The following is a 19462-nucleotide window of genomic DNA, read 5'->3' as shown; positions in this document are numbered from 1 at the left end:
TATGACACTGATATTCAGTCCCGCGGATTAAGAAGTGCTCTGGGTCTGTCATTCGCTGGTCGGGTGTCAAGTAGGAACTTCCGACGTTTCTCATCGATAGCGAGGGTAATCTCAGGGCTATGTAATTTCGTACGATTATTCTCAACAGCTTGGTGACGGCTCGTCTTTCAGGATGAAGGTGCACTAACGCTAAGCGCCCAATTCGTGAAAGCCTAGCTATAGGAAGCAGCAAGAAAGTGAGTGGAATGACATGCACTGTTTGCTTACACAAACTTCAGTGAACTTTCTTGGGGCCAGCTAAAATCTACACTTCGTCTTAAAATGAATCCTCCTCATACAGTGGATGATCTCGTCAGGGCTGCCGTCGCACTGTGCGAATGGTACAATCTATGAGGGATCGAGCAACATGATACTGAACATTACCGAACAGCAGATTTTGATTTTCCAGGGTTGCTGATATGTGCACTAAAGAAGATTGCCTGTCCTCCACAGTACCGCATCTTCCTTTTTTTAATATAAGGCTTATATTTTCAGTCCTTGCTCCCACTGAATAGAGGTCCACATGCGGTTGCAGGTATACAGGTGACGTAAGAGGTGCAACTGGCCATTTTAGAATGTCAAAAAGCATTGTGTCAGTGTGTATTTACATATTGACATATGAAATGAACCTTAATATAAGTCAGTTAGCAATTTACTCCTGCTCTGCTTCGCGTAGATTCAATAGGTTTTGCATTTTCCAATCTATATAAATAATTTTTTTGAAACAGTGTGTTGTAGGTAAGGATTCCTCTGCTGGTCCCAAAGAGGGTAAATTTAGCTCATTTGCATGTCTTAAATTCCAAATTAATTATTGAGACATGTCTACTGCATATTAAACTCGTTAATTATTCGCAGTAATCGCACATATTATTAAAATTGTACTGATGACATGCGTTCGTATTGGAAGAGAAAATTCAAGTGCATTAATACTGACAATTTAACTACTGAGTTTCGTGGACAAAGATCAAAGGTAACGGAGCTAAGTTTGAAACCTATGAATTACTTCATCGAGAAAGAAGGAAACAATATCTCGAGTGTACTACAGCCATGGTTTAATTTACGTGAAAGTTGAGCATGATTTTGGTTAAGAGCACCAAAATTAGCTGGCCGTGGTGGCCGAGCGGTTCTAGGCGCTTCAGTCCGAAACCGCGAGACTCTTACGGTCGCAGATTCGAATCCTGCCTTGGGCATGGATGTGTGTGATGTTCTTGGGTTAGTTAGGTTTAAGTAGTTCTAAGTTTTAGGGGACTGATGACTTCAGACATTAAGTACTATAGTGCTCTGAGCCATTTGGAACATTTGAGCACCAAAATTCGAGTTCCTATTCATTATCAAGGAAGTAGCGTTCTCTAGAAAAAGTATGGACGTGAAATGGTGCCTCTATCAGTGAAAGCTGACCATTGGAAGTATGTGGGTGTGTGAGCGTGTGCACGCCTTTGCGTTCTGATGGACACTACCTTCCATAGCTGAATGAACTGAAACAGTTAAAACACACACACACAATCAGTAGAGAGTTATACAGAGGCATACATTGAAGGCGGAAGCTATTGGATGCGTCTCTGGAGAGATTAATCAGGTTGCGCTGCATATAAAATTCTATTTCTCGTTTCTTCTTCTTGTGAGTTTTCATACGGTTCATGATGTGTAATGAGTATCGCCCCGACGGTTGGCTATAAAGTACAATCCATTAGGCAAGACGCCAGCGTTGGCTGTCTTGGTAGTCTCTTGGTGGTTTTGCTAGTCTGTGACAAAGTTCCGGGAATGAATGAATATAACGTCATAACAGTCGGATTTTGCATAACATACTCACGGTGACCAGTGTCTCTGTCACTTAAACGTTAGGAAAAACTTGAGTGGTTTGCAAACCGGATGCGCGAAACCAAGCAACAAGTACACCCTATCATTCCGACAACCACAAAAATGGCGCTAATCATTCCGATCGCTACGAGTGCAAATTGCTTAAAAACCCAAGTACAGGAAAGAGACTGTTGAACGCAGAGATTACGTCCGCCGCTGTGGTCACAGGGGAAGCGGCCGGCCGCAACTTCCGCGGTATCTGGCCGATCTGCTATTTTCGGTCGCGTTCCGAAGAATGGGCGCCCGGTAACTGCGCAAATCACGGCCCTGCAGCGCAGGTATAAGAATGCCGCCCGCACGCTGGAAGGCTGTACTCCAGCCATGGCTCTCCGGTCGCGCTCGGCGCTGCTGCTGCTTCTGCTCGTGCTGGTGGTCGTTCTAGCGGCGTTGACGGACGTCGCTTGGGCGTCGAGACCGCTCTACTTCCCCAAGCTCAAGGTCAACGCCTGCCCTCCGGGATCAAAATTCTTCGGCGGCCGTTGCAGAGTGGTCATCCACTGAGGTACTAACTGAACCCTCTACTATGTAACGCAATACATTTGTTGACATCTCGTTGACATCGGTTGTTCTGCCGGTGTTCCGGGTCTTCCCAACAAAATGTTGCCACTCCGTAGCGCGACGTCTCCATCAGGTGTTCACCGAAATACCCTGCTGGAAAGACGCGGACCACCGGCAGAACATCAGATCTCAACTAGAAGACAACGAATCGCGGTGAAAGTCTAAGAAATGCTTACAAGATCAGTCAGAAAGTCTGACTAGCAGTAGATTTCACACATACATAAACATATTTATGAAACTACCCCTCTACATGTGCCGCATCGTAAAGTGGTCAAAACGAAGTGTGGACTGCGCGGTTTGCATCCTCTATTTCAAATGAAGCTTAACTGTGCGCGGGTTCACTAACAAGTGTAGGAACATGTACCACTAGCTAGGTGTTACACGATGTATTTCATACCGCGTGGGATTAGCCGATCGGTCTGGGCGCAGCACTCATGGACAGTGCGGCTGGTCCCGGCGGAGGTTGAAGCCTTCCCTCGGGCATGGGTGTGTGTGTTTGTCCTTAGGATAACTTAGGTTAAGTAGTGTGTAAGCTCAGGGACTGACGAACTTAGCAGTTAAGTCCCATAAGATTTCACACACTTTTGAACTTTTTTTTCATGTATCTCATAACAGACCAAAACCCTAGAATATAAGCACTTATTGTTACCAAAATCTTCTGTCAACCCGAAACAACTTTTATGTTAAGAGGTAAGGAATTTACGTTTGCAGTGGGATGTTTAGGTGACAGTTATGTGAATTTAAGACGTATTACAAAATTTCAGTTTATTGGACAACTACCTTGCAAAACATCACTTCACGATGAAAGTAAGTGTGAAGTTCAATATAATTTTGTGTTTGAATCACCTGTGGCCTATCGCCAAGAAAAACGTTTGCATGCAAAGAGGCCACAAAACTATATCCACAGATAAAAACACTGGAAACGTACATGAAGTGTTAATTACTTAGATAATCGCTGATTATGATGGTAGTATTTAAGGTCAAAAATACGTTAGAATAAGTATTTTATGTGTATTATATACTTAGTGAAGCTGTTTATGTCTCTATCGTACTCTAATCGTAAACTCTTCACGTCGTATAATTCTTTGTTTTCGACCCTTCATTGTCGACAGAATTTCCCAAAAACGCTGAAAATTCATAACCAGCCCATTCTTCATTTCTTTAACGGGTAAGGCAGCATTCGAAAGACATGTACTTTTCTTGATGAAAAGAGACCAGGTCGTGAAAAACTGCATCCACAGATGAAAGAATTGGAAACATAAATTAAGTATAAAATTCTATGTTACTTAATGTGTTGGCAGGATTAGGGCGCTGGACAAATTTAGATTATCAATAAAATAAATACTTTATAGGATGTCATCGTATGTTTAGAAATAGGTGACCTGCGATACTTCCGTCGTGCTGGTCGTTCAAAGATGTGCTACAGAACCAGTAGGCTATGCAATTTATTTAACTATAATACTGAACACGGACACTTTTGTCTGTCTGCCGACTTTCAGCTTTTGTGTACGTGAGTACGTCACACTACTTAACTAATCATTACATTACGTTGTTGATAGACTTTCAACTCTTAAACCATCTTCTTCCATAAATGTAAGGCACGTAATTCGAATACCGAGGGGTAGTCATGACGATTCCTTTAGATTTGATGGTGAACAGATGTAATGGGGGAGGGGGCGGCAAAGTGGAGCGCATCGACAGAGAGTTGTGTAGTTGGATACTAGTTTGTGTGTATGTTCATTTTAATACCTGTTTCGTATAGTCTGTCATTTCTTTTAGGTTGGTGAAGAGGCTTTTGTTGCCGTGTGTTGCGTGAACGCTAGGCACCAGAAGAAGGTGAAATTCTAATAAACGACCACAGTTGATGGGATAAAAGTATTAAGGAAACTACCTTTGTAGAACAACGATTTTGGTTGAAACTGGACAAAAAAGAAAACGATAAAAGTTTTGTGAGTAATGCATCTTATGTCCACTTAAGATTAAGATTTCACTTAAACATCATCGTACAGTCATATGTTCGTAATGCTGTAGTGTGAAATTTATTTAGTTTCGATAGTAAATTTGTCACGCTAAGCACCCTTATTTCTGACGGTGTCGACAAGAGATAAGTAGTGGAACAGTTTAGTGAGGTATGAGAAAAGGAAACGCACTGTAACAGTTCTGCATACATTTAGTAAAAACAATTTATTACTTGCGTTTATCCCGAGATGTGTTTCTGGACACCCAGTACCACAAGTCAATTTTGATAGCACCGTACTTTATTTCACTGTTTTGTTCAACAAATACCGTTACATCTATAGTGTCTTACTATGTACACCACCGACTCATCCCTGAGTTTGGCTGGTTCCTCCCGTAGTTCAAATGCAGTTCGTTTAGCACTGGACATGCTAGCTACACGCAACTAATCCTTTCTTTAATGAATTTTCTTGTTCTTTTTTGGCACAGCTCTATTAATATGAAGTATTTGACTACCCCTTCCTAAATGAAACGAATCACAGGCCAGACGTTTTATCGGTGGAGAACGGTATCACAGTGAAAAATTAGCTTCTCAGTCCAGAGACGCTTCGTCGTGAACTACTTGCTGTTATAAGTGCGTTGATGTATGTTGCACACCAACGTCATTTCACCTGCAAAACAATTTTGTTTATACCTATTATAAAACTGGGCTGTATTTCCATGGAACTCTTAATTGAAACACCGCAGTGTTGTGAAACCCTTTCATTTCGACACTATATCATCAACATAAAATCATCTGAAAATGCTGAAAATTAGTAATAAGCCTAATCCATCATTTCTTTGTCGCCTAAGGAGTACGCTTTTTGATTAAAATTCACACGTAGACGTTGCAAAACTGTAACCACAGATGAAAGCAGTGGAAACATACATTAAACATAAAGTACCTCGACGATCCGTGATTAAAGGTGTATGTAGTATTTGAGTCCAGAGATGTTTTAGAAAAAGCGGACGCTACTTTTAACTTGGAAAAGTAACCACGTGAAACATTTTTGAAAGAACGGTGCCTCATCTGAAGAACGCTGACTGAAACAATATTCCATTGCAAAGCGCTCAGAAATATTTAGATATTTTTGAAAGTAGTTCAACTGATTTTCTGCGCATGTTGGGTTCAGCCTGTAACCCTGCAAGGAAAAAAAGATGAATTCGAATTCATCAGCTTGAATCGTTATGTACAGCAATGTCTGCAACCCGGGTTTTTTATTAATCGACTTTCTAGCAACGACTAATACAACAACAAGCGAATTGTTTTGTCCCACCGAATGAAAGAACTTTTACGACGTGACGTGACTTACGAAAGAGAAGGAACGTATGAAACAAAATAGAGTCGAATAATGACGTAGGAATTACTCTCGTATCTTCAAACGTATATAGTACTCGTATACAGAAATTAAATAATTTTTTAGTAAAATATTTCGCGGTGCAGATCCGCATCTGCGTGGTATGCCAAAAATATTTAACGAGTCGAAGTCCACTTCCATTGCATACCTCAAAAAATCAAATGAGAAGTCCACATCCGTTTTCTATCCATGTTTCTCAAACGCAACAGGAGTTACATGAATTAGCTGCAGTTGCCGAGTCAGTATTGCGAACTGATTTTCAATCTTGGCAAAGACTTTTGCTGTGATTTTCTTTGGAATATTTTGTCCTTTGTATTGGTGCCCAATTTTTGTTGTATTGCGAAGTCAACTGACACAAGAGTTTCAAACTTTTTCATATTCGTAGCGTGGTAATAATTGCTGAGCTATTGAAATATACTCATGGTGGTCTCTAGGGAGAATTAACACATACACTCCTCTTGAAACCTTTAGATTTAGTTGGAGCACATAAATTAGTATTTCGGATATGTTTCTGTTTATGGACAAAACTCGAATCCATAAGGTCTAAAATCGTGCATTTATATAGCGGAGGTGGTTATAAACGATTAAGATCGATACTGGAATCATTCATGAACTTGTAATAATTTCCTTCAGTCTACGTTCACTAGGACAAAGGCATCCAACCAGTGACAACTATGAAACTTCCTGGCAGATTAAAACTGTGTGCCGGACCGAGACTCGAACTCGGGACCTTTGCCTTTAGCGGGCAAGTGCTTTACCAACTGAGCTACCCAAGCACGACTCACGCCCCGTCGTCACAGCTGTACTTCTGCCAGTACCTCGTCTCCTACCTTCCAGATTGGATTGATAAAGGCAAAGGTCCCTAGTTCGAGTCTCGTCCGGCACACAGTTTTAATCTGCCAGAAAGTTTCATATCAGCGCACACTCCGCTGCAGAGCGAAAATCTGATTCAGTGACAACTATATTGTTTAATGCTAAAAAAGGCTACAGTCTTACAACTTCACGAACATTCAACTGGGAAAACTGTGCAGAATTGTTCAAGCTGTATCTGGTGATGTGAGAAGTACTCTTTGCTGCATTACATGTCGTCCAATAAATACTACACTAATACTAATATATAAGAAAAATGTGAAAATTTCAGTGGATTTTACTCTTTAAGCGTTAGCTGCTGCATAAAGACAGCTTCTTTATGAAAAGAAATTGGTATTGCAAAATGTGTCATTGTATAATATATCCGTAGGAACTCCCCTGGGAAATAGGGGCTGCACTGGCCTAGTCTTATGCCGTGCCCCTGTTTGCATTCAGTTTAGCTTGCGGGAAGTTAAAAACATTTCCCAGAAGCGAATCGTAACATGTCTGTTGCAGTTATTGCTTAACGTCAGATGAATGACGCTGTTCCACCGAAACCACCACTGTGACTCCACACCCTATCTGAATGAATTAGTTGTAAACATTTGGCACAGAAACGTTCATTCTGTAAGTAGTAGAAATATGTTCCCAGCTTACTGAAAAATGCCATTAATTTTTTATCTAAGCTGTTCTTGCCCGCTAGTAGAGTTTATCCATAACCAATTACACCAGGCACTAACATTCTAAAAGATTTTAGTTGTTCTGCACATGATACGATTAACCTCATTTTACAAATGCCTACAATATGATAGTGTCCATGTATACTTTTTTCTTTAATTATGTTTTATTAGCCTCTGGGTACACCTATATAGCCAATTCAAACATAACAGGGCTGCCTTCGCACAGAAGAAATCATTCCCTTCCACAACCTTCTGAGAAATTTGAGCCACAAATTTATGACCTGCGACATTAGGTTGTAGACGAAACTTTGTGGTATCCACAAGTAAATGTGCACTGTTGTAAGCATTGCTGTAGTCTGTTTAAAATTTCACTACTTGTGTATTCGTGAAACAACCGGATATCCAGTAATAGATGCGATATCTTGTCGGTCGTCCCCAGTTCCCGCCGGAACCCTTACTGAAATACGGGTAGTAATACAACGTGATTGACTTACCATTCCAAACGCCTTTTAAACATGCGTTACAATATTTTATACAACTTAGATACAGTCTTAACGGTCTATGTGGTCTACACACGACAAACGTTTGAAACTCCTTCGATGCGTATCGTTTTCATTTCCTTACAAACTATGTTTAATATGTGTAACGGCATCTGTTTCCTCCTTGAGAGCAAGACAATCATAGGCCAGAAACTTTCATTCAGGTTACTTTTACATAGTTTTAATGCTATGTTTGCAAAGAAAGCAGGTACCGACAGGCGTGAATATTACTGAACTATCTTTTTAAAAAAAATTCTAAAACTAATCCTTTACAGAACAGTTGGGTTTCCGGAGAAATGTAGGAAGACGCGAGGCAATATTGACCCTTGAATTCTCATAGAAGATAGGCTAAGGCAAAATAAATCTATGTTTACAGTATTTGTAGAATAGAGAAAGCTTTTGACAATGTTGGCAGGGATACACTAAAGGTGGCAGGGGTAAAATGCAGGGAGTGAAAGTCTAATTATAATTTGTACAGAAACCAGATGGCGGTTATAAAGAGTCGAGGGGCACAAAGAGGAAGCAATGGTTGAGAATGGAGTGAGACAGGTTTGTAGCCTACATCCGACGTTATTCAACCTATATAATGAGCAAACAGCAAAGGAAACAAAAGAAGTATTTAGAGTAGGAATTAAAGTCCAGGGAGAAGAAATAAAATCTTTGAGGTTCTCCGACGATATTGTAATTCTGCCGGAAAAAGACTTAGAAGAGCAATGGAACAGAATGGAGATGTTTCAAAAGGGTAAGAGATGAACATCAACAAGGCAAAACGAGGCTCACGGAATGTAGTCGAATCAAATCGGGCGATGCTGAGGGTATTACTTTAGGAAATGAGACACTTAAAGTAGCAGATGAGTCTTGCTATTTGGGAATCAAAATAACTGATGGTGCTCGAAGTGGAGATGGAATAAAATGTAGACTGGCAATAGCACGAAAAGCCGTTCTGAAGAACAAAATTTGTAAACATCGAGTATAGTCCTATGGGGAAGTATCTGTATGGAATGTAGTCATGTATGGATGTGAAATGTGGACAATAAACAGTTAAGACAAGAAGAGAATAGAAGCTTTTGAGAAGTGGCGTTACAGAAGAATGCTGAAGATTACATGGCAGAAAACATTACTAATGAGGAGGTACTGAACAGAATTGGGAAGAAGAGAGATTTGTGTTACAACCTGACTAGAAGAAGGGTTCTGTTGGTAAACACATGATTGGGCATCAAGGAATCACCAATTTAGTACTGAAGGGAAGCGTGGGGGGTAAAAATTGTAGAGAAAGACGAAAAGATGAATACACCTCGCAGATTCAGAAGGAGGCAGGTTGCAGTAGGTACTGGGAGTTGAAGAAGCTTGCACAGGATAGAGTAGCACTGAGAGCTGCATCAAACCAGTCTCTAGACTGATGACCACAACAAACAACAAGTTTCAGTGACGGGTTACAGTGACGGTTTGATTAATGTGACGCTTGTGAACAAACAAGTTACAATGACGGGTTACAGTGACTGGTTGATTACTCGGATGACCATCATTTTCGAATTTGTCTGTTTCAGTCTCAATATCAATAATCTGCGGAGTTACCCAGACACCACCTCAACTGTGGCTAGTCAGTTTGACAATGAAGAGAGCGCCAGTAGCATTACGGAATCTTCTTCTTTGTTGCCGTGTTGCCATTCATGGGCGTTGGTGAGTTGAATTATCACAGTATTCACACCACTCGCTAAAGTCCTTTTCTTTAACTTTTTCTGTCACACGTACCTGACACTCTTCAACCTGCATGAAGTTCAGCTCCATGCTAACTGTTTAAATCCTCTTTAAACCACTCTACTCTCGTCTCCCACCTGAAGAGCGTCGTTTGTGGCATCGAATTAATCACAGTCTTTCCATTTAATTCTAATTATCCTCTGTATACTTACTCTACGTCACCGAATTTATTAAGTGAATATATTTCTGCATCCAACACTTAATAATATTTTTCCCAAGAACAGCTTTAATACTGTTACACAGATAATAATTCCCACCACTGCTGCAATGGGGACACTTTCACTTAGAGAAACATGTTTATCTTCTCTACTTTACTAAAGAAGAATGTTGTTATTAGTTTAATTACTAACGCATGCTTTCAAATTTGTATTTCTAATTACGCATTTTGTCGACAGTAAACAAGTGATACATCAGCCCAAGGTCATGGTTTACAGATTTTATTATTGAATTAATCCTAATACTGTATTGCGTTCCTCACATACTTTTGCTACCGGCAGTTACGTACTTCACCGTCGTCATAGCACTGCAGTTACATGAACTGTTGCTGTCTACAGCAACATGTTATTTTAATAGTTTCTCCTCACAATAAGTTGGTATTGCGTGACCAGAATGAAACTGCCCCTTTTTGTATGCAATTATACATGGGATTTTGTGTTCACGTTTCCTCCGTCACCTTTATGAAAAGGTAGTCACGAAATTTGATAACCACACGTTTACTTTCTGGCTATTGCTGAGCGCTTATGAGTTTCTTCTCGCCCCCGGTGAAGACGCTGCTTTGTCTGTCTGGTATTGCGTAGTGCTATGGCTACGTACTTGTTTACAGACGCTCTCTTTTCGAATTTCACAGTCGAAAAGACCACTGTCGCCCCTTTGTCTTCGCTGTGTGGTCCTTTGTGTATATGACCTTGGTTTGTGATTGCGTGTTTTCCCAAAAAGCATTCAATAACTTCACTGTAATTCTTCATAGAGTTTAAAATGAGTGCATCAGTGAATAACTTAATAATGTGGCAATATAACTGCAAACAACGTTGTGTCAGATGAGATATGTCTTCATCATCAATGTCTATCCCGCGTAAACTTCTCAGTTAGGTTTTTCTTTACCCGAGAATGATTGTTATTATTTTATTGGTATTGTTGAGTCATTAACACAATTTTAATATTTTTGTTCATTTGTTTTAAGAGGTTGTCGAAATATAATGAAGCATTCGGTGATTATGTACTACTGACGTAGAGTTCCAAATGAAAACAATGAAATACGTGTATAATAATAAAATTAATTCAACAACATATCCAGCAAGAACGGATTTAAGTGATTTACATCTAAGAATAACTATTGAAATCACTATTATGATCTATTTGTTGCAGATTACTGTTGGTAATGTGGGCTATGGTCGATGCTCTGGGTGAAAACACAGATGTTCTTCACTCCAGGACGCAGCACCAATACTAGAGACCAGTGCACTTGCTGCCGATCTCTGTAAACTACGAATGGCCACAGAGCAACTACTGTAGTTATTTATTTCTAGATGAAATGCAAACGAAACAAAAAATTCAAATAGCCATAAGTATTTATTGTATAATATCATGTAAAATACGATCTGTATTCCGTATTTTAATATTGTGTTTCTATTAAAAGCTTAATTACTGAAAGTTTTGAGCCATTTTCTTAGAACTTCCAAAAGCAAAAGGAACAGTTAGTATTTCAGTCAGCTTTACACTAAAATATTCGGGAATTATTATTCAGTTTCAGTGGACACCATTGGCATATTATCAGACTTCACACAGTGACGTTTTATGTTCTTCCACAGAATCTATGAAACTATCGTTACCATGGCTTACTGCTTTTTGAGTACACTAGAACACCAATTCACCTATTTTTTTGCAAAAGAAAAAAATGTACCTGTATTTCCTTTATAACCTGTACTACATAAATGTTTTGACCTACGTCGCATCATGCTGTATATCGTTACGAGTAAAGGGGAAACAGAATTCGCTTCCTGTACACAACAATGCTTTCCCTGTATAGCTAGATTATCAGTGTAGTAATCTGAACTCACTAGTGGAGCACAGAATATTTTTTATCATAAATCCACACATAAATTGTTTTTAAACGTAATGAATCTCTGCCTCCGGAAACATGAAAGTATTACATGAAATAAGGGAATACCAATACAAACAATACTGAAACAATCATGATCATCCAAAATAATTTTTATAAAAATTGCAAGATCTGAGTTAATAGAATTATCTTCCACATACGTTGTAATTTAATTAAATGATTACTATTCTAATATGCTTATGTTATCTGTGTAATGTGCTCTGTAACTGAGGCACGATGCTAGGGAATAGCACAACAGATATTCAAAGGATTGCACTGTTTGGGAAATGCTTACAGCATTAGCATTTGATGGAACTGTATTCAGATTATTATATATGCTTTATATAGAAAACTATCACTAGCATTACATTAGTACTACCCAGTAACTTGGTTTCACAAGGTCTTTTCATCTTCAGATACTATCCTCTTCTTCCCCTTTCGTTTATTTTCCAACAATATTTAAAACAAGAAGCCGCACTTGCAAACCACTAATCTTTACTGAAAAGTTTTTACAGACTGTTACTACTTATATATAGGAGCTCCAATTTAATACTCAATGAAAGTATATCAGCGGTGTTTTGTTTCTCTGACATAACAAAATTTCGAAAGTTGACATAGTCTTGTAAGCGTGGCCAATTATCCTGCCAGCTGCGATGCAACGTCATACGCTTGTAGTGAAGAAACGTTTTGTTGTGCTAGTATACAGGTGATAAAGCCATGAGAGTTGGATTTCCACAGCAGAGCATCCTTTCAAAACAAAAACCGTACGTAATGACGTTGTGATAGAAGTTTCGTGATTAATACAGTCATAAGGACGTACAAAGTTCATTGCGAAATCTCTATCGCAGGAGGTATTCTAATCTGCAGATTCCATACGTAGCGGCCACAAAGAAACCAGCAGCTGCACAATGGCCTCGTTAGTGCTTCCGCGTAAACAAACAGCGGAAACTGCGATAAGACATCTGCTTGCAACACTACGCTTCCTGCAACACATGTTCGAAGGCACTGTCCCTCTTGTTCTAGAACATGCAGTGCAATGAAAAGTCATCATTCCGCTTGCGTGCGTGTAACTGGGCTGGCTTCCTGGGTGCAGTAAACTTACTTCGTTAATGATGTTTTGCCGACAGTTCTTTACAACATTTTTTTATTTCATTTCAATATAGTGATGCGTAAAGAATCACAACACCAAGGAGAAACTACGACACAAACGAAAGTTGGTAGGAGCGTTTCTACGTCTGTGAGATGATGTCCGTCCAAATGTCGTGGCAGTCGCATAAGAGTGGCAGTAGTGGCGCCACTTTGAGGATGCAAACAATGCTTCCTTTAAACACGTATTGCAGTGGTCGTTGTGAGTTGACATCAGTGAAGAATGCCTTTGAGGCGACAAACAGGTCATTAGCAACATCTCACTGACTTTTTACGAGGTCGCGTAGTAGAGTTACGTAACCCTGCATGTTCCTCTGCGATATTGCAGACAGACTTCCCAGAAATATCAACCATGTACATGTTTGCTGGCAGTGGTAAGGACGAGAATGTACAGTCGCTAGAAGATCGGGTTCCGGATTGCCACGCACCACTACCACTAGGGAAATTAATCGTATTCAGCGTATGACTGACGCATCGTGCTGCATGTGTAGCAGTAAACTCTATCCATTATATTTTCAGCCACTTTTAATTCAGTCAAATAAACGTTTACTTTTTTTGAATCCAACCTTATTAAAGGAGCAGAAAAATGAACAATTGAAGTAAAGAACCTGGTACCTTAGAGGCACAACGAACTGTTACAAATCGTGTATTTCTAGGCCGGCTCCGACCCAGCTGCCCTGCAGCATTTATTCCACAGATCCCAAACCACGGCCATTTGCGTCTTCCGTGGTGTCAAGCGAGAGCTCGTTGGAAGGCAGGGTGAAAGTCTGTTGTGTTTTCTGATGAAAGCTGGTTCTACATCGGCGCCAGTGATGGCCGCGTGTTGCTCAGAAGAAGGCCAGTTGAGCGCCTGCAACCAACCTGTCTGCGTGCTAGACACACTGGACATCCATCTGGAGTCATGGGCCGGGAAGCGATATCCTGTGACAGCGGGAGCACTCTAATTTTTTTACCTCACGTACCCTGGCTGCAAATTGGTACGTCAATCTGGTGAGTCCGTCACTTATGCTGCCATTAATGACAACGGTCCAGGGGTGTCTTCCAACTGGATAACGCTCACCCACTGACATCCGGAACCCGTACTGAAAAAATAAAAACAAAGAGGACTCATTCGCTCTCAGCGTCTCCTCCATTACACATTCAGTTATGTTTATTTTCCTACCAGTGCTACCAATATTAGTGGCAATTTTATCCTGTGCTATGTCGTTTATGTTCTGTACCAAAACTACTGAACCGTAGTTATGGCACAGCGCAACTGTAATTGTAGCACAGCAAAGAGAGAGTGATGTACTACAACTTTAGCAATATACTGGGTGATCAAAAAGTCAGTATAAACTTGAAAACTTAATAAACCACCGAATAATGTAGATAGAGAGGTAAAAATTGACACACTTGCTTGGAATGACATGGGGTTTTTATTAGAACAAAAAAAGCAATGTATTGCTAGACACGTGAAAGATCTCTTGCGCTCGTCGTTTGGTGATGATCGTGTGCTCAGCCGCCACTTTCGTCATGCTTGGCCTCCGAGGTCCCCAGAACTCAGTCCGTCCGACCATTGGCTTTGGGGTCGGCTGAAGTCGCAAGTGTATCGTGATCGACCGACATCTCTATGGATGCTGAAAGACAACATCCGACGCCAATGCCTCACCATAACTCCGGACATGCTTTACAGTGCTGTTCACAACATTATTCCTCGACTACAGCTATTGTTGAGAAACGATAGTGGACATATTGACCATATCCTGTAAAGAACATCATCTTTGCTTTGTCTTACTTTGTTATGCTAATTATTGCTTTTCTGATCAGATGAAGAGCCATCTGTCGGACATTTTTTGAACGTTGGCATTTTTGTGGTTCTAATAAAACCGCATGTTATTCCAAGCATGGGTGTCAATTTGTACCTCACTATCTACATTAGTCCGTGATTTATTGAGTTTTCAAGTTTATACTGACTTTTTGATCACCCAGTACATAGCGAGAAACATCTGGTATTGGGATCGACGTTAATTAATAATTCTTACCCAGTAATAGCTGACAAAAGCACACAACGAATATATAGCAGAGAGATTAACAACAGAACCAGAAAAATCGATCAGAAGGATAAAAAAGGTTAAATCAGGTCATCACTGCAGCTACAAATGCAGGTGATACTGAGAAACTCAATGCAAATACAAAGGCAGCTATAGATCATAAAAACTGAAATTAGGGAAGAAAAGCTTTGATCTGAATCTGCCATAAATATTAGGAAAAACTTATAATTTGTAAATATTAACAGAAAAACAAGTAGTCCACATTCCGAAAGCAAACAAAGGCTGTACCCTAGCTATAATAAAATCACTAGACACACAAACCACATCAGTTTTCTGATACTAACAGTTTACAGCAGAGAGCGAAAGACTCACTAATACAATTAAACATTTCAATTAAGAAGCAACTAAAGAACACGCATTTCCCAGCTGACTGACACTGTAAGGAAATTTGTAATATGTATGAACCTGAAGGGAAGGAAATACAGCGATGCTTGCAGTCAAGTCTGTAATATTTCCAGACACTTAATAAAATACCTACGAAGACTTAAACACATATTACAAGATATTCCACAACAACATTATGTCACTAACTCAAGAACTACAAGTCACAGAGCTCCTTCAAATGGTTCAAATGGGTCTGAGCACTATGGGACTTAACATCTGAGGTCATCAGTCCCCTAGACTTAGAACTAAAACCATGCCCGAGGCAGGATTCGAACCTGCAACCGTAGCAGCAGCGCGGTACCCGACTAAAGCGCCTAGAACCGCTCGGCCACAGAGGCCAGCAAAGCTCCTTCAAGATGCCCAGGTGTTGCCAGCTTTCACTGAATGGGAACTTTACAAGACGCTGTAGAGGTGATCCAGAACAACCCAACATAAAAAACTCAAATACACAGAGTTTATTGATTCCATACCACTTCTTCAGCTAATGGTAAGTTTCAACTTTTTCACGTTTCATGATTACACTTACTAGCACACAAAGAAACGGAAAATCGGGTCATGTATATCTGGTACCATAAATGATATTTACTTCAATTATCTGTAACATAAACAGTCTAAGAGACAAGAATGTTGCCTATGGATAATTGTGTTGTATAGGAGATATGTAGACTGTTGTTGTTCTTCTCTACATCTACATCTACACGATTACTTTGCAATTCACATTTAAGTGCTTGGCAGAGGGTTCATCGAACCACAATCATACATTCTCTCTCAACCATTCCACTCCCGAACAGCGCGCGGGAAAAACGAACACCTAAACCTTTCTGTTCGAGCTCTGATTTCACTTATTTTATTTTGACGATCATTCCTACCTATGTAGGTTGGGCTCAACAAAATATTTTCGCATTCGGAAGAGAAAGTTGGTGACTGAAATTTCGTAAATATATCTCGCCGCGACGAAAAACGTCTTTGCTGTAATGACTTCCATTCAAATTAGCGTATCAAGTCTGCCACACTCTCTCCCCTATTATGTGATAATAAAAAAGGAGCTGTCCTTTTTTGCACCCTTTCGATGTCCTCCGTCATTCCCACCTGGTAAGAATCCGACACCGCGCAGCATTATTCTAACAGAGGACGAACGAGTGTAGTGTAAGCTGTCTCTTTAGTGGACTTGTTGCATCTTCTAAGTGTCCTGCCAATGAAACGCAACCTTTGGCTCGCCTTCCCCACAATATTATCTATGTGGTCTTTCCAATTGAAGTTGTTCGTAATTTTAACACCCAGGTACTTAGTTGAATTGACAGCTTTGAGAATTGTACTATTTATCGAGTAATCTAATTCCAACGGATTTCTTATGGAACTCATGTGGATCACCTCACATTTTTCGTTATTTAGCGTCAACTGCCACCTGCCACACCATACAGCAATCTTTTCTAAATCGCTTTGCAACTGATACTGGTCAACGGATGACCTGCCTAGACGGTAAATTACAGCATCATCTGCGAACAACCTAAGAGAACTGCTCAGATTGTCACCCAGGTCATTCTTCAGTCCTGAGACTGCTTTGATGCAGCTCTCCATGCTACTCTATCATGTGCAAGCTTGTTCATCTCCCAGTACTTACTGCAACCTACATACTTCTGAATCTGCTTAGTGTATTCATCTCTAGGTCTCCCTCTACAATTTTTAGTCTCCACGCTGCCCTCCAATGGTAAATTTGAGATCACTTGATGCCTCAGAACATGTCCTACCAACCGATCCCTTCTTCTTGACAAGTTGTGCCACAAACTCCTCTTCTCCCCAATTCTGTTCAATAGCTCCTCATTAGTTATGCGATCTACCAGTCTAATCTTCAGCATTCTTCTGTAGCACCACACTTCGAAACCTTCTATTTTCTTCTTGTTCAAACTATTTATCGTCCATGTTTCACTTCCATACATGGCTACACTCCATACAAATACTTTCTTAAATCTATACTCGATGTTAACAAATTTCTCTTTTTCAGAAACGCTTTCCTTGCCATTGCCAGTCTACATTTTATATTTTCTCTACTTCGACCATGATCAGTTATTTTGCTCCCCAAAGAGCAAAACTCCTTTACTACTTTAAGTGTCTCATTTCCTAATCTAATTTCCTCAGCATCACCCTACTTAATTCGACTACATTCCATTATCCTCGTTTTACTTTTGTTGATGTTGATATTATATCCTCCTTTCAAGACACTGTCCATTTCGTTCAACTGCTCTTCCAAGTACTTTGCTGTCTCTAACAGAATTACGACGTCATCGGTGAACCTTAAAGTTTTTAGTCTGCTGCATGGATTTTAATACATACTCTGAATTTTTCTTTTGTTTCCTTTACTGCTTGCTCAATATACAGATTAAATAATATCGGGGAGAGGCTACAACCCTGCCTCACTGCGTTCAAAATCCATGCTTCCCTTTCATGCCCCTCGACTCTTATAACTGCCAACTGGTTTCTGTACAAATTGTAAATAGCCTTTCGCTCCCTGTATTTTACACCTGCCACCTTTAGAATTTGAAAGATAGTATTACAGTCTACATCTACTCTACATCTACATCCATACTCCGCAAGCCACCTGACGGTGGATGGCGGAGGGTACCTTGAGTACCTCTATCGGTTCTCCCTTCTATTCCAGTCCGTATTGTTCGTGGAAAGAAGGATTGTCGGTATGCTTCTGTGTGGGCTCTAATCTCACTGATTTTATCCTCATGGTCCCTTCGTGAGGTATACAAGAGGGAGTAATATACTGCTTGACTCTTGGGTGAAGGTATGTTCTCGAAACTTTAACAAAAGCCTGTACCGAGCCACTGAGCGTCTCTCCTGCAGAGTCTTCCACTGGAGTTTATCTATCATCTCAGTAGCGCTTTCGCGATTACTAAATGATCCTGTAACAAAGCGCGCTGCTCTCCGTTCCATTTTAAATCACTCCTAATGCGTACTCCTAGATAATTTATGGAATTAAGTGCTTCCAGTTGCTGACCTGCTATTTTGTAGCTAAATGAAAAGGGATCTATCTTTCTATGTATTCGTAGCACATTACACTTGTCTAGATTGAGATTCAATTGCCATTCCCTGCACCATGTGTCAATTCGTTGCAGATCTTCCTGCATTTCGGTACAATTTTCCAATGTTACAGCCTCTCGATACACCACAGAATCATCTGCAAGAAGCCTCAGTGAACTTCCGATGTCATCCACAAGGTCATTTATGTATATTGTGAATAGCAACTGTCCTATGACACTCCCCTGCGGCACACCTGAAATCACTCTTACTTCGGAAGACTTCTCTCCATTGAGAATGACATGCTGCGTTCTGTTATCTAAGAACTCTTCAATCCAATCACACAATTGGTCTGATAGTCAATATGCTCTTACTTTGTTTATTAAACGACTGTGGGGAACTGTATCGAACGCCTTGCGGAAGTCAAGAAACACGGTATCTCCCTGTGAACCCGTGTCTATGGCCTTCTGAGTCTCGCGGATGAATAGCGCGAGCTGGGTTTCACACGACCGCCTTTTTCAAAACCCATGCTGATTCCTACAGAGTAGATTTCTAGTCTCCAGAAAAGTCATTATACTCGAACATAATAAGTGTTACAGAATTCTACAACTGATCGACGTTAGAGATATAGGTCTATAATTCTGCACATCTGTTCGACGTCCCTTCTTGAAAACGGGGATGACCTGTGCCCTTTTCCAATCCTTTGGAACGCTACGCTCTTCTAGAGACCTACCGTACACCGCTGCAAGAAGGGGGGCAAGTTCCTTTGCGTACTCTGTATAAAATCGAACTGGTATCCCATCAGGTCCAGCGGCCTTTCCTATTTTAAGCGATTTTAGTTGTTTCTCTATCCCTCTGTCGTCTATTTCGTCAGGTACTTTGTAATCTGCTTTTTGTCACTTTTGCTAAACAGAAAAATATTCCTACTTTTTTTAATATTTCTATTTACGGCTGAAATCATCGATGCAGTAACCGCTTTATGATCGCTGAGTCCCTGTTTTGTATTTCAAATAGTCTGTTTGGCACCAGAAGGTCTAATATCGCCACGACTAGGTTCTCTGTTTAACTGCTCAAGGAAGTTTTCAGATAA

The 19462-nt window shown here is 40.3% G+C and overlaps 1 long non-coding RNA gene across 1 annotated transcript; it reads left to right on the top strand.

The window, feature by feature from the left end:
• The first annotated feature begins 2053 nt into the window (after positions 1 to 2053).
• LOC126355761 (uncharacterized) lies at positions 2054 to 11283 on the top strand. The gene is made up of 2 exons (XR_007565526.1): positions 2054 to 2398; positions 10999 to 11283. It is a non-coding gene; the product is annotated as an uncharacterized LOC126355761 (long non-coding RNA).
• The last annotated feature ends 8179 nt before the right edge of the window (positions 11284 to 19462 follow it).

The sequence above is a fragment of the Schistocerca gregaria genome, chromosome 3 (assembly GCF_023897955.1).
Source record: "Schistocerca gregaria isolate iqSchGreg1 chromosome 3, iqSchGreg1.2, whole genome shotgun sequence".
NCBI lineage: Eukaryota > Metazoa > Arthropoda > Insecta > Orthoptera > Acrididae > Schistocerca > Schistocerca gregaria.
This window is presented reverse-complemented; position numbering and strand designations above follow the sequence as displayed.